Below are 13,858 nucleotides of genomic sequence, written 5' to 3' on the forward strand. Positions count from 1 at the left end.
GGCCGTACAGGGAGGAGGAAGGGCAAGAGCGAAGCGCCGCGGGCCCTAACAGCCTGCGGCCTTGGGCGCCGCGTGGCGGTTGATTGGACGTGGGCGTCTCCACTTCCCCATGGCGCCTTGGCAACTGCACGGATTGGACAAGTCCCTGCATGCAAAGTGGGTCATGATTACCTGCGATCGTGGAGGTCGGCGGTTGGCCTTCGCCGGCCATAAGTACGAAACGGCGCGCGCCCTTCCAGTTCATCCCCCTTGCTTCTCCTTCTTCTTCATGGCCCCGTCGAGGAGGTTCTCGGCCGCAGAGAAGGGGAAGGCTCGCCAGGTCGAGCCTGCCTCTCCCCCGCCCAAGCGCGGCCGAGGGCGCCCTCGCAAACATCCTGTGGCCACCATGGCAGCTCCCCGCAGCCATGGAGACGATTTCCAGTGTGGCGACGGGCGGATTGCTGCGGCCGGGGGGCGCGCTCCGGTCGCGCGTCCCCCTAGGCCGCGCTTTCACGCTGCAGAGGTGTTGCCGGAGTTCGTCGTGTGGTCGGCGGAGCCGACTAGCACCCGGCTTCCACTTCCTCGCTTCCTCCTCGGCGAGCTCCCGGCCGGCGCCCCGGGCGGCCTCTGGCTTCAGGCCGACGGCTGTTGCAGCTGGGCCTCATGGGCTTCACTGGAGGTCTCCGCAGCCGAGAGCCTGGCCCTGGCCCGCGGTTGGCAGACGTTTGCCCGCGCGCGTGGCCTGAGCCGTCGATGCACCCTGCACTTCAAGTTTGACGGCGATGCCACCCTCTACGTGAGGGTGTTTGGGGAAGATGGTCGCCGCGCAGGGTGCTGCCCCGAGGACGACGACCGCGGCCGGGAACCCAGCTCCGGCGATGATGGAGAGGACAGCGCTCGCGTGACTAGCAGCGCTCAGGGTTCCCCAAGCTTCTCCGGTTCTTCTTCAGGCGGCGACTCTTCTAGCGATGGCCGCGGTCAGCCTCCACGTCGTCGTATCTGCTTGGGGGGTGGCAGCGTGTCCGCCCGCCGTCGCGCCCCGGTGAAGCGCAAGAGGGAGTCTGCCTGAGCCCCGGAGGCAGCTCAAGTCTTCCCTGCAGGCCGGTGTGAGGCGAGCTGCGCCTGATATGTTCTTTCTTTTCCTTTTTCCTGCGTAAAAAGACAGTAGTGTGGAGCCCCGCGGGGGCGTGTTTGGGTTATTGCTGTTTAATCATCGTTTTGCTTCCGTTATCATGCCTTCCGGCTATGTGCCTGCGCGTGGATAGTTCCCGGCCCCAGCCGTGGGGGGCGACCGACCCAGGCCCTGTGTTCGTGTCGCGGTGCCCGTGGGGCACGGACTGGAGGGGTGCTCCTGTAATGGACCCAGGTCGCGAACCCTTTGAACGACTAGGACAGGAACACTCGCGAGGGCGCTCGGCTGCCCCCCCCCCCTCACGAGGCCTTGCACAAGAGAAATCGAGGCAGGAGAGTGAAAAGTCGAAGAACCACAAAGCCAAAGATGGCAACAACTTCAATAAAACTTCGAATGAGAAGGAACAAGCCAACTGTGGAAAGCAAATGAAATGTCGCGTCCGGCACCTAATCTAGTCTTCGACGTCTTCTCACCAGCGCGGAGCTAAGTGCTGCCACTGGGCGTGGGAGGGAGCCCCAGGGCCTGAGGCCGGCACTCCTGAGACTCCGGGGCGTGTACAGCCCCAACTCATTATTACGTGAGAGTGTCACGGGCGGCGAGATTCACAGGCGTTGGCCTTCTTCACAGGCTCCGGGCCTTTTCCAAAACACGACAGCTTCACAGGCATTCGCCTTCTTCACAGGCTCTGGGCCTTTTCCAAAATGCGACAGCTTCACAGGCATTCGCCTTCTTCACAGGCTCTGGGCCTTTTTAGGGGTAGAACCTCCGGAGGTGCTGGATGTTCCATGCGTTCTGGACCGGCATCCCCTCCTGAGTCTCCAAGCGCGCGGAGTCGGGCCTAGAAACATGAACAACTTTGAACGGGCCCTCCCACATGGGAGAGAGCTTGTGCAGCCCCTCCCTAGAGAGAACCCGCCGGAGCACGAGGTCTCCTACCTCGAGAGTTCTGGGGCGGATGTTGTGGTAGTGATATCGCCGCAGTGCTTGTTGGTACCTTGCCGCTCGCAGCGCGGCTTCTCGGTGACGTTCCTCCCCCAGCATGAGGTCCATCCCTCGCATGGCGTCCTTCTGCGCCTCATCGAACACCAGGACCCGCGCGGAGCGACGTCTGACCTCGTGAGGGAGGACCGCTTCGGCTCCGTAGACCAGGAAGAACGGGGTCTCTCCAGTCGGCTTGGTCGCGGTTGTGCGGATGGACCACAACACGGAATGAAGCTCGTCATACCAACCTCTGCCGAAGGCCTCCAGCTTCTTCTTGAACGTCCTGGTCTTGAGGCCCCTTAGGACCTCTGCGTTGGCTTGCTCGGCCTGGCCGTTGCTTCGGGGGTGTGCCACCGAAGTGTAGCATATCTGCGTTCCAAGGTTAGCACAGTATGTTTTGAAGAGGTTACTGGTGAACTGCGAACCATTGTCCGTGATGATGTGGTTCAGCACCCCGAACCGGCTCATGAGGCCCTTGATGAACTTGACCGCGGAACCCGCGGGAATGGTGCGGACAGCCTCTACTTCAGCCCACTTGGTGAAGTTATCCATGGCGTCATAGAGGTAGCGGTAGCCCCCTAGCGCCCGAGGAAACGGGCCCAAGATGTCCAGCCCCCAGACTGCGAATGGCCACGAAAGGGGTATAGTCTGCAGGCCTCCTGCTGGCTGATGGATCTGCTTGGCGTGGAACTGGCAGGCCTCACAAGCTTCACTAGTTCGACAGCGTCATTGAGTGCGGTGGGCCAATAAAACCCACTGCGGAACGCCTTGCCGACGAGGGTCCATGATGATGAATGATGTCCAGAGTCTCCGCCGTGTATATCTTCTAGCAATTCCTTCCCTTGCTCCCTGGAGATGCAGCGCAGGGACACATCGTTTGGTCGCTTCCGGTAGAGCTCTCCATCCTTGATGCAGTATGCCGTGGCCTGGCGTGCCACTCGCTCCGCTTCCTCCTCCTTCTCCGGCAGGGTCCCTTGTGTTAAGTAACTCCGGAGCTCCATGATCCAACATCCCTCCTGAGGTTCCATCATCAGGAGCAGGCGTGCTCCTGAGGCCGAGCCACAGGCTGGAGCTCCTGAGGCAGGTGGCTGGGGGATCTCCTCCCGAGGCTAAGTCGTGTTTAACAATGATGGCAGGGCTGAGGGCTTGAAGAGCCGCTCCTCGAAAACGCCAGGCTCCTGAGGTAACCGCCTGGACGCCCGTTTGGCGATGTCGTCAGCCTCCTGATTGGTGCCACGGGGCACATGCTGCAAGTCCAACCCCCAGAACTGCTTCTCCATCCTGCGGACCTCCGCAAGGTAGGCTTCCACGTGCTCATCTTTCGGCTCGTACACCTTGTTGGAGAAATTGACAAGGAGCTGTGAATCGCCCTTGATGGTGAGGCGTTTCACCCCCAGGGCAGCTGCGGCCTTCAAGCCCACTATTAAACCTTCATACTCCGCTATGTTGTTGGAGACCTTTTCACCTTGCTGGAAACAGAGCTGCACAGCGTAGTAGATCTTGTCCTGAGTGGGCGATATAAGCACCGCCCCAGCCCCAGCGCCATGCCTGGAGAACGCCCCACCGAAGTACATGACCCAGCCTTCTGGCGCCTCGCTTCCCGGGGAGAGGGACCGATCCTCGTCGGCCTTGAGGCCTGGTGCCTCCGTCCATTCTGCCACAAAATCCGCCAACGCTGCTCCCTTGATGACTCTGGTCATGCTAAATTCGAGCTAAAACGCTTGCAGTTCTATGTTCCACTCAGCGACCCTTCCAGCTGAGTTAGGGCTCCTGAGCACTCTCTCCAGGGGGTATGACGAGACGACCTTGATGGGGTGACCCTGAAAATAGTGCCGCAACTTGCGCGAGGCCACTAGTAGCGCGAGGAGGAGTTTCTGAGGCATGGGGTACCGCGCCCTGCATCCCGCAACACCGTGATGACAAAGTACACTGGGTGCTCAACGAGGTTGGGTGCGTCAGTGATGGCGGCTCCCTTCGGAGACCATGGCGCCTCCTGAGGCGATGAGGCCTCCTGAGGCTGGCCATCTGGGAGAGGGGCCTCTTCCGCCTCCGGTGCACTCCTCTGCGGCGGCTGATCCTCCTCAGCCGCGGTGGCGGTTTCTGTGGGCCTTCCTTGTTCCTGTTTTGCCTTGTCCCGGGCTGCTGCTGCGGTTTTGATTCGACGCTCCTCTCTAATCGCTACCAGGGCTGCGCTGGCGGAGTAGGGAGTGGCGGCGAGGTAAAGCACCAGGGGCTCTTGAGGGCGCGGAGCCACCATGACCGGTGGGCTGGTCAAGTATCTCTTGAGATCCTGGAACGCCTTGTCGGCCTCTTCAGTCCACTCAAAGGGCCCCTTTTTCTTCATTAGCTGGAAGAAGGGTAGCGCTCGTTCCCCCAACTTGGAGATGAAGCGCCCTAGCGCGGTCACGCGCCTAGTGAGCTTCTGCATTTCTCTGAGGGTCTTTGGTGGGCTCATGTCTTCCACCGCCTTGACCTTTTTCCGGTTAGCTTTGATGCCTCGGTGGGACACGAGGAAACCCAAGAGCTTGCCGAGGGGACTCCGAACACACACTTCTCTGGGTTGAGCCGTAGGTTCACTGCGTTGAGGCTCGCGAAGGTTTCCTCCAGGTCTTGTATCAGGGTCCTGGCCTCCCAGGACTTTACCACAATGTCATCGACGTAAGCTTCAACATTCTTCCCGAGCTACGGGCCCTAGGTAATGTGCATCAGCCGCTGAAAGGTCGCCCCTGCGTTACGCAGCCCGAATGGCATGCATGTGTAGCAATACACCCCACATGGGGTTAGGAAGGCTGTCTTTTCGACGTCTTCTACCGCCATCTTGATCTGGTGATACCCAGAGAAGGCATCCAAGAAGCATAGCAGGTCGCATTCCGCGGTGGAATCGATGATATGGTCGATGCGGGGGAGCGGGAACGGATCTTGCGGGCATGCTTTGTTGAGGTTGGTGAAGTCGACACACATGCGCTCCTTCCCTCCCTTCTTTGGCACAACAACAGGGTTGGCCAACCAATCCGGGTATCGGACCTCGCGAATGACCCCAGCGGCTTCTAATTTGCGGGTCTCTTGGACGATGAAGGCCTGCTTTTCTGTGGACTGCCGCTTGGCCTTCTGCTTCACAGGGCGCACGTTGGGGCACACGTTGAGGTGATGCTCGATTACACTCCTAGGGATCCCTGCCAACTGATCAGGCTCCCAAGCGAATACCTTCTTGTTTGCGCGCAGGAACCCGACCAGGGCCTCCTCTTGCTCGGGTTCGAGGTTGGCGCCTATGGTGAAAGTGGCGTTGGTGGACCCGTCCTCATCGACGGGTATCTGCTTGGTTTCTGCCTTGTCTTGGGTGAACAACTGTTTCTTCTTGGCGGGTGCAGCCCCCTTGGGCTCGGGGGTCTCCAAGTCGGTGGGCTGTGCCGACGCCGCCGTCTTGAAGGCAAGCTTGAACACCCGCAGTGCATCTCCGGTGTCCCCGTGCACGGTGAGGACACTGCTGCTCCCGGGCATCTTCATGAGGTTATACGCCGGGTGCGTCGCGGCCATGAACTGGGCCAGCGCTGGGTAGCCGAGGATGGCATTGTAGGGGAGGCCGATGGGGGCGATGTCGAAGTCGACCAGCCCCGTGCGGAAGTTGTTGAAGGTGCCGAAGGTTACAGGGAGCCGGATCTGTCCCAAGGAGCTGGATGATCCGCCCCCAACGCCTGAGAAGGGCCGGCTGGGTTGCAGCCATTCCAGGGGTATGCAGAGGAGGTTGAAGGCCTCGACCGAGAGCATGCTGAGGCCCGCACCGCTATCGATGAGAGTTCTGGTGACGGCCACCTGGCAGATGGTGGGGTGCATAGCATGGGGAGCGCACCCGAGTAGGCCGAGTTGGAGGGGTGGTCCTCTGAGCTGAAGGTCAGGCCGGCCTTGGACGCCGCCCGGTCCGGGAGAGCCCCCTGCCGCATGGAAGCGGCGCTGACCCGGCGGATGAACGGCTTGACGTGGTGACTTGTAGGCGGCGCCTGCGAGCCGCCCACGAGGGCCGCGACGACCGGGGGTGTTGGTGTAGCGTGATGTCAGATATAATTGCACACACTGATATATCCACAAGAACCTCACGGAGCAATGTAAAGGCCAATAAACTTGATGTCAATGATACCCAATATGATGGAACATGTAAAGGCAGTTCTTCAGAAGACTTGCCGAAAGATGTTGAATCCTCTTCACCCCACAAAGTCCTAGCTCTAACTTGGCCCGTGATATGGGTACAACATGCATATAATGTCCTGGAGTGTATCTACTCTGTTGCAATGCCATGTGCTTAGCATGCTGATCATGCATGTAAATATGTCATGCCTTCCTGTTTTTCAGTACCTATTCCATTCATGATAACATGTTTTCAAATTCAAGTACTGTCATTCTACTCTATCGCAATGCCATCTGCTTAATTTGGACATCATGCTTTTGAATATCTTATGCATTGTTATTCAATAGTACGTACTTCATCTGTCTACCATACCATGTTTTTTACATTGAAGTGTTGTTCTAGTGCTCTGTTGCAATGCCATCTTAGTTTCCCAATCACACACGTGTATGCTGCCTTAGTTTTTTCTGTATGTATTCCGCTAGCATACAGTTTTACATTCAACTAGTGTTTTTTTACTGTGTTGTCCTGTGGTATCCCTAGCTCTTACACCGAAATGGATAAAAAAGGATGTATCTAGAAATTAAATATGCCTAGACCCATCCATTTTTTCGGATGGAGGGAATACATATCAATATGTCATGCCTTTCTATTCTTTAGTACCTATTCCATCTCTCTGATGTAGCATGTTTTATGACTGAAGCACCATTCTTCTATACAAGGCATGCAAGGGGAAGACGACTATGTTAGAATCTGAAGGGTTACAAACCAGGTCTTTGCAAAAGATACAAACGCTAGGACATAATAAACCAACTCCAGTTTTTATAGATACTGCTCCAGCACAGAGAAACACAACTCCTACTGATAATAAGCAGATTCCAGTGGCCAAATAACTAGTCCGCTCCAGTCCAGCAAAAATATGTCAACTCCATTCTAATAAGCGTGTGTGTATCCTTGCATCATGAAATTTTATAGCTTGTTGATCATATTCTCTACATGTTTCTTACCCATCTCTCTTTTAGATAATAAGCTTAACAGATAGAAGAATTTCTGCACTAGTATCGTCTGTGAGGAAAGATTCTTGCAGGAATTCTCTATACTCCAATGTAGATGTAAGTACCTATTGTATATCACTATATTTTTACATCAGCATGTATTTTGTTAATCGGCGTGAATCCAACCTTTATCTGATCTAAATTTAGTTATAGCAAAATGTATGATTAAAGGCCACAATGTTGATTTTTCTAAGGAAAACTGCCTCGTAGTTTTGCATCCTGAGCTGCATGAGTGTACTATATCATATCAGTGGGTTTGATTACTTTGGTTCTGTAGTGGGTTTTCAGTGTTTTTTTACTATGTTGTCATGTCATATCCCTAGCTCTTACATCATACTCCCTCCGTCCGGATTACATGACACAGAAATGGATAAAAGTGGATGTATCTAGAACTGAAATACGCCTAGACCCATCCATTTATTTCCGGATGGAGGGAATACATGTCAATATGTCATGCCTTTCTGTCGTGGTTTTGTCACGGCATATGTCCTCGTGAAAGGACTTAGTCGTGGAGCCATCGCTATGGGTTAGCTTAAAGGGGTTTAAAGCGGTCAAAGGACGCGAGAGTTTATACTGGTTCGGCCCCTTACGATGAAGGTAAAAGCCTACTCCAGTTGTGATGGAATTGCTAAGGTTTCGATGACCAGGGAGCGAATCCGCTTTGCCTGGCTCTCGAGTTGTTGTCTGTTGTCTGTTCTCCCTAAACCGCCACCGAGTCGCCCCTTTATATACACAGGTCGACGCTCGTCGGTTTACACAGTCCCAAGGCCAGATCATCAACGTGTCCAGCTCGGTCTCTACTCCTATCTTATCATACAAGCACACATCAATGTCGGTTTATGTCTACAGGCTTTATCCCGCCTTTGGGACTTGGGCCTCCATGAAGCGCCATCCTTCATGTCTTCACGGGCTTCAGATAAGGTAATCATCATGGGGATAACCTGGCTTCTCCTGGCCGGTTTATGTCCAGTAGTAATATCCCCAACATTAGGCCCCAAATTGATTTGAACTTGTTCATGTCAATCTTCAACACTTAGAAAAATTCCTCCCTTTGCACCTTCGCATAGATCTGGTAAACCGTCGTGACGTCATCCTCCAGATTTGTAGTAAACCTCTGTGATGTCACATGTTCATTTAAAGCCGAAGGTACCCTTTTATTAGTGAGCATCCAAAAATTGAAATGACAACCTAGTTATATATCCATTTTTTGGGCTCCTCGATTCCCGCGGCTATCGCTTATCTCTTTGTCCTTATAAATAGGGCGGAGGATCCCTTTCCTTTTCTTTCCGTTGCCTTTCCATCTTTTCTTCCTCCTCGCGACGCCCCTGCACCCGTGCGCCGCCGCCGCCGTCGAGCTTCGCCTCTGCCTCACCGTCGGCCGCTGCATCAACCTGATCGCACCAGAGAGACGCGGCGCACCTCCGCTGCTTCAACAGCTGATGTAAGTCTTTCCTTCTTTCCTTTGTAGATCCACTTAGGGTTCATACGGGTTCATGGCGCTCTCTTAGTGTTCTTCGTCAGTCCATAGATAGCAGACCTCGTGCTTGACGCATTCCGTGCAATAGCTATGGTAGTCCTTATCTCGGCCATCAAACAAAGCTTTAAACACATAAGAACTTGATCTCGATCTTTGTGAACTGCTTCAGGACCAAACTTTTTTAGGTCTAAATCTTTTTTCTTTTCCTGACTTGTGGTAGATCCAAAATACCAATGTAATTTAATGAAACCTGTTTTTCCTCACTTAGTCATTTTCGCCTTAGGTCTGTATCTTCCTTACCTGCGTAGGCAGTTTATCCTTGTAGAAAGTAATCTGTCATATGCCATTAGTCCCCTTGTAAACTTCTCATCGCTTTACCATTTATAAACGGTCTGTTGTAGGCGGTTTATAACTGCCTCCGGTTTAACAATTTTACATGCTTGAATTTCTTTCTTCTTAACCTGTTGCACTTTATGCGTTGTCATTTATGAATCATAAACCGGCAGTAATCTTTTCCATCTCTTCACTTGCAATGGCCAAACAATTCTATTCCTGTAACTGGGTCCCTTCCCGGGTTACTGAGGAGCAACTGGATGGATGTGTCAAAATTGGCACCTTATTGAAGAAGAATGAAATCCAGTGGTGAGTTCCCGGTCCAGAAAACCCTCCTACCCCCAGAGATGGCGAAGTAGTAGTATTTGCTGATCATATGGGCCATGGTTTTAAACTGCCTGGATCCAAGTTTTTCCGGGATGTACTTGCCAGCTTTCAGATCCACCCTCAAGACATTGGACCCAACTCTGTATCCAACATCTGCAACTTTCAGGTGTTTTGTGAAGCCTATCTACAAGAAGAGCTGATTGTCGAGTTGTTCCAGGATTTCTTCCACTTAAACCGTCGCATTGAATTCATAGACGGGCCCAATACTGAACTTGGTGGCGTCTCCATTCAAAAAAGGAAGGATGTTAGCTTTCCTCGCGCCAAACTTCACAGTCACCCAAAGGATTGGAATCAGACTTGTTTCTATTGCAAGGATAGTTATCCTGAAGATGAGAACCCTCTGCCGGGTTACCGTGCTCACCGGCTTACCAACACACATCCACTTCCGCAATGACTAACTGCCAAGGAAGGGGCCTCGTATGCACCACAACTCGCCAAGCTTAGACCTTTCATGGCCAACGGTTTGACAGGTGTGGACTTTGTTGGTTGCTGGCTATCCTGGAGTATCTTGCCATTAAGTCGCCGCTCTGGTTTAATTTGCGAGTATACCGGTGACGTAAAAGACTCCCAACGTCATATTGACATTCAACTAACAGATGATGAAGTTACCGAGTCTATCAAGAAAATGCTGAATGAACCAGAAGTTGTCTGTAGCAAGACCGGGCTAAGTCCCTTTTACACATGGAACAAACCGCCTGCTGTAAGAATTGTTTTGATTCCGCTTTATACCTGATATTTTTGAACTGTGCAACTTTTAATACCCTATGCCCATCTTTTAAACAGGGTGATGACCCGTTTTGGAAAAAGAAACCTCAGGAGAAAATGGTTAAGGCTCCTCATCTTAAAATGAAGGTTGTCAAGAAATATGCCAAGAGGAAGGCAACTGAACCAATTGGTTTAGATCTTGATGACGACCCTGATGAACCGGACGCAAAGGTAGAACTTGATTCTCTTGGTTCACTTTTCATACACCTCATTGACAATGATATTTATCAGGATGACGCCGAGGGCAGCCAAGCTGACGACGCAGAGGTAATTATCCTTTCCTCCAGTTCAGACCCTCTACCAACACAAAAAATCCGTCAAGCAATCCAGAAAGTAAGGATTTCTCACCCCCTATCTTACTCGGACCCAAACTTTCTTTTGAAGAAGCAGCAACACGAAGCTCGCCGCACAACCCGACATAGCGGCCAAGTAATCACTTCAACCGGTCTGCCAAATACCCCGGTTCGGAAGCGCCAATCTGAGGTCTCAAATACTTCCAATACTTCTTACCCCAAGGCGGGTTATTTCCAACAGCCTCTTAATCCATCTGATTCGAATTATCAGGGAACGCCACCTTCATCATCCGGCGAGTCAACTGCCACACAGCTTCCACCCCTCAAGACCATCCCTGGGTAAATGCCTTAAGCTTTGTCTTTTTGACGCTTTATACTTATGTGCTATACTGATATGCATATCTTTCTCTTTCAGATCCAAGGCCAGACCCAGTAAGAAGGGTCGTGTAGATAAACCGTCCGATGATCATGTGATTGTTGAACCGAAGACAATTTCACAACCGGAGAGAGCAAATGCCGACGCCACACTTGATGACCTGCCACCCCTAGATCATATCTTTATTGAACAAGTAGAAGTTGATACCACAGTGTAGGCTGATAAACTGGCAAGTCCAGTCCGTAATGATGATGGACCGTCTAGTCTGGTTAAGACTACTGATATTCCACCAACTCTAGTAAAGGCTGCTGGTGACAAGGAAGATGATGTTATCATTACTGGCGTTGGCCACACCTCCCCTAGCCATCCTATTGCTTTAGCAAAACATAGCGCCAAAGAAAAACGTGCTACCATGGAGAAAGGCAAATGGAGCACCGATTTATCAAGTTATGCCCACCTTAATGCCCAAGAACTCCATTCTGGTTTTTTTAAACCGCCTGTACACAAACCGTGATTACGAAGCCGGTTTAGTGAACATGATGAAGGAACGTTATGAGGTAATTACAAGTCCTTTTCTCTCTTAAGTCCAATTGTAAGTACCGATTCCAGTAGCTCCCAAGGGCGGATTTATGATAGTAATCAAAAACCGGGACTTCATAATACCGCAGCTCTGCATACTTATCCACCAAGGGTCGGTTGATCCTTTAAAAATGAACTGGCACTTTAGCATTGTAATCTTATAACTTTCGCATGTGTAGTCCCCAAGGGCCGGTTTATCTTTCCAAGGTGAATCAGGACTTTAACCACTGTTACTTTGAGCAGATGTACATTAGCCCCCAAGTGCCAAGAATAATGCTTGCATTACACTTGGGACTTGAAATAATTTTCTAGAACGAAGCGAGTAGTCATTAGCCCCCAAGTGCAAAGTGCTTAACTTGTTATACGCTTGGTACTTCAGATATATATAGCCCATTGATGATATGTGTGTTCTTTACAGGCTGAGCTGAGCAAAAAGGACGCCCAAACCGCTGATCTTCAAGAGAACATTAAATCTCAGCAAGCGGAGGCTTCTAAATCCAAGGAAGAATTGACCAATGCCTTAATAGCCATGGAGAAGATGAAGGAAACCTTTAAGAAGGAACGTTCAGATTGGGACACGGAGAAGGCCGCTTTAGCAAAGAGGGCCAAAGACGCAGAAGCAGCCCTTAAACCGGTGGTCGAAGAACTGACTGGTTTAAAGCGGGAAATAAACGCTATGACCTCTGCTGTATTTGGTAAGTATCCTCATCTGATGTTTTTCAAGTCATTTTATCGTATCAGTTACCTGTTTAACTGATGCTTGCATGTCACAGGGACCCGCATTACCCATCTGGGTTCTCACATGTGGATGAAGTTGAAGGCTGCCTATACTTTGATAGGACAGCTATATTTCGGATCCCAACAGGCTATTTGCATTGTTGCTTATAACAGGCCTCCTCCAACGTTGATAAAAGAAACCATCGAGAAGCTATTAATGTTGCCTGCCCAGTTGGATGAACTTAAAAAAATCAGCGGCAAGGTCAGGCGCGCTGACTGCGCTAATCTGGGCCAAGGCATGGATTCCAGATCTTGAACCGGCAGACATTGGCCAAGGCTATCCTGGCGTGAAGGAAGACTGTTCAGTATTTAACAATGATGATCTCTGAAGGCTGACAAGGGAACTGTGACCCATAGCGAGCAAATTGGCAGATGAAACGGATCTGTCTCATTACCAGCATGTTTATGATGCTGATCAGAAAAGATATCCTTCCCCAACACATGATGTAGAAGGTCTTGTTCTGCCAATTCATAAGCACACTTATGCCCTTGACATTGATCCTTCCACCCTTATAAGTGAAGAAGCCGTGTTCCAAGCTTTAACTGTAATCAATTGGACAAAGATTGATTTCCAGCCACTGGGTAGAGAGGAAGAGGATGCACCGACTCAGGATGACCCTCAATCTTCAAGTCGTCCTAGTGATGAATCCTGAACCGGAGGCCGGTTTAGTCTGTCGCAGCCTACCATTCTTACTGAAACAATTATCCTGTGTGGGCATTAAAACGCCTTGTAATACGCTAGTTAAAACACTTGTCTGTTATGCCATCGAGCATACTTATTCTGCTTTGATACTGATAACTCGCCATGCTTCTAAGATCTTTATTATATGCATAATCCGTAGTGGCTGTATTTTAACTTGTTCCTGCATACAAGAGATTGAAAGGGTCCTAGCGGTTTACCGCTGGACGGGTCATGATGCCCAAATATATAGCTTTGGTGTAAAGCCTAGGCTGTTTAAAAACAACCAGATATAAAATAAAGAATACATGTTACCTCGTTGTTTGACCCATGGTTATATAAAAGGGTGATAACACCAATCTGGAGTATAGATGACTCCATCCAGGTTTGCCGGCTTACGATAAAACCGTACCGAGTTATGATAAACACCGGTTTTATCCATATAATACTGGTGACTTGTAGTCAAAACCAGACCGGAGCAATAAACATCGGATTATAACTGATCATGTACTAACAATTTAGCATTGTAAGCCACGCCGGGTTGTAATAAATGATGGTTTATCAGAAAACACTTATGAATTTTATCAAAAGAGAAGAAACACTTTGCAAAAAATATAAGAAGAATATGCGAGGCTTTTCATGGGCTGCCAGGCCCTAAATCGAGGCTTTTCATGGGCTGCCAGGCCACTGAGTTAAACCATTTTGCAAGGCCTTTTTAAGATGGACCTCAACCTTTAACCAATCATCGTTTTAACTTTGACAAGTTCAGGGTCTATGAGATTGACTTGTCAAACGTTCGATGCGTCATACCAGGTTTACCTGGACGGAGTGGCTTACTTAAAGAGGCAGGATAACCCGGGGTTTTAGGTGAATACACCTGGCTTCCAAGCCTGGCTTGATAGCCTATTGCAAGGGTCCAGACTCTTTG

The sequence above is a fragment of the Triticum urartu genome, chromosome 2A (genome assembly GCF_056163025.1).
Source record: "Triticum urartu cultivar PI428250 chromosome 2A, HENAU_Tu73, whole genome shotgun sequence".
NCBI classification, from domain to species: Eukaryota; Viridiplantae; Streptophyta; class Magnoliopsida; order Poales; family Poaceae; genus Triticum; species Triticum urartu.